The sequence below is a fragment of the Megalobrama amblycephala genome, linkage group LG17, assembly GCF_018812025.1.
Source record: "Megalobrama amblycephala isolate DHTTF-2021 linkage group LG17, ASM1881202v1, whole genome shotgun sequence".
NCBI lineage: Eukaryota > Metazoa > Chordata > Actinopteri > Cypriniformes > Xenocyprididae > Megalobrama > Megalobrama amblycephala.
In genome coordinates this window covers 8,149,926-8,152,748 of record NC_063060.1, presented here as the reverse complement: position 1 = coordinate 8,152,748, position 2,823 = coordinate 8,149,926, and positions in this window count along the sequence as shown.

The following is a 2,823-nucleotide window of genomic DNA, read 5'->3' as shown; positions in this document are numbered from 1 at the left end:
ACAAATGGGGCGGGGCTTTATGTCACATGACAGACTGCAAAACATATGATTGGCCACTGTGATGTAGGTTGACACAATGCTGTTGCTTGTGATTGGTTGAGTGTGAAGCTATTTGACGTTGAGTTCGGTGTGTGTTAGAATTTGTGAAGGGGGGCGAATAAGTGTGGGTGGGTGGGGTCCTTTAGAAAAAAAAAAAGCAAGGCCCATATTTTCTGAGTCTGTCATTGTTGAGATTTCCAGCTTAAAGATGCTTAAAACGTATACTGACTATGAAAGGAATGTATTTAAAGAAAAATGTGAGAGAAAATGATTTTACAATATTTGAAATAAAATCCAAATATATTTTTTGTGAATGAATATTCAAAACAAATAAAATAAAATGGTTGCTGGTTCAACATGCTGAAGAATTGTAGAGCAATTACATTTTACACTTAATCTGATCTTTGAACGCTTTGGTTTTTGTAATGTGTGTGTTTTTAGTGTGCTAGCAATAGCTGTGTGTGTTACTTGATTAGCTCTTTTCTCTGTCTGTACACTTCCTGTTTACCCCACAAACCACAAATCTGAATTAATTTGCTTGGCTTAGAGGAGAAAGAGTATTGCTGCTGGGACACTTTTAAACAGACTCATTTGTCTTCCTTCTGGTCAGGGCAGCAGAATATTGAAACATTAAAGCATCCTTAAACAGTTCCATTGAGGTCTGTTTTTGACTATCATCTGGAACAGATTCAATTTTAATTGACAATTGGTTCTCCGAGATCTATAAAACAACAAAGAGGAATGAAAAATATTAATAGTGCTTCTCCTCTCCTCTGTGCTGTTTCTGCTGAACCATAAAGCTCTGTGACACATTTCAGTGAATTATTTACAAAAGAAAAACTCAAAATAGGATTCAGTCCTCCTTATATGAGCAATGAGCATCACTCCTCTTTATGATAGATTGTAAAACAGATAATTCATCATCATTTACTCACTATCATGTTGTTTCCAACCATGTGTATGATTTTCTTCCATGGAAAACAAAAGTGAGTTAGAAGATAGGAGTCACTTTGAACACTTTTATGGCTCTTCTATTTGCTTGGCAATTCAGAATTTCACCTTTTGTGTTCCAAAGAAGAAAGTCATATATTGGAAGTAGGGTGTGTAAATGATAATTTGTGTGTGTGTGTGTGTGTGTACAGGTTTATATTACATAGTCCCCACAAAAATAGTAGAGCAATCACATTTGATCATGAGATCATCTACATCTACGAAATGGATTAATGAACATACTAAATGACGGTTTTTTAAAAATGTAAAAATGCAGAAAGTTATCTGTGATGGTTAGGTTTAGGGGTAGGGTTAGAGTTAAGGGATAGAAAATACCGTTTGTACTTTGTACAATATAAAAACCATTAAGTCTATGGAGAGTCCCCACAAAGATAGTGTATAAAGTGTATGTATTTGCAAATGGGCGGTTAAAGGTGCTCTATGTAAGCTTTTGCCTGTACTAAAACATAAAAATACCATAATATGTTTGCAGATATTTATTAAACATGCTCAGTTCATATACTGGTTTCTCTGAAAACCATTGCTACAGCCAGTTATTTTACTTTGAAATTTGCGTTCCGTGTCAGAATTTCTGTTTTTGTTTCGGTCTGTGCAAGACCTTACGTTGCCAATTTACCCAATAGTATTTCGCCACCCGAGGTTGCCAGTCGGCGGAAAACACATGCAGCGAATTGCAGCCATGAAAGCCAGCGAACAAACTGAGTCAGAGATCGCAGATTCTACACGACCTAAAAAGCCTCAGCATCCATCTAAAAATCTCTATGAACGGGACCATATTAAAACGCGATATGAACTTATCATAAATCAATAAATCAACTAATTATCTTACAGTGTGTAAGTCTCCTCGCCTTCCAATGTCATTTGAGCTCGCTCCTGTTGCGTGTCTTCAAATTGGCAACCCGTGAGAGTGTTGAGTCTGAGGAAGAGGGGGCGGGGCAAATAATATTTTGAATTTGGGCTGCAGTACCCATTTCAACCACTAGCTGTCATTACATAGAGCACCTTTAACACGTCACCATTTTCAATAAAATATGGAAAACGAATTTGTTTTGACCATTTACTGTATTTACATGACAACGGTGTTTTGGGGGCCTGAAAATGCAAACATTGAAAATAACAATCGTCTCCATGAAAATTACAAAAACGCAAATTTGTGAAAACGGTGACGTCATGTGTATTTGTATTACGTGTTTAGTCTATAGGCGCATAGAGTTTTCTTTACAAAGTGACATCACCATCTACTGGCCTGGCATGTATAATACTCAATTTTTAATTGTTTTCGCGGATCCATGTGAACAGGGATTGCTTTGCCAACTTTGTCATCTGTACGTGAAAAACGCAAAGGGAAAAACTTTTGTTGTCATGTAAACGTACCCTCATTTTTTATTTTCTGGATGAAACAAGCTATTTATTACAAGCTCCATGAAACCAAGAAAATGTAATTATATACTCTTTGCTATTGAAAATGATTTATAGCATTATACTCAACTTACTGATAGGGCCATTTACACCACACCAATTTCAACTAAAAATGTAAAACTTTTCATTGTGGCATTTACACGATAACGGTATTTTGAGGGCCTGAAAATGGAAACGTTTTGAAAACAGGATTCAAAGTGCAAATTTTTGAAAATGATATCGTTATCGTCTTCATGTAAACAACAAATACGTGAATTTGTGAAAACGGTGACATGCATGTTACATGTTTAGTCTATTGCCGCATAGTGTTTCTTTACAAAGTGACATCGCCATCTACTGTCCTGGCATGTATAA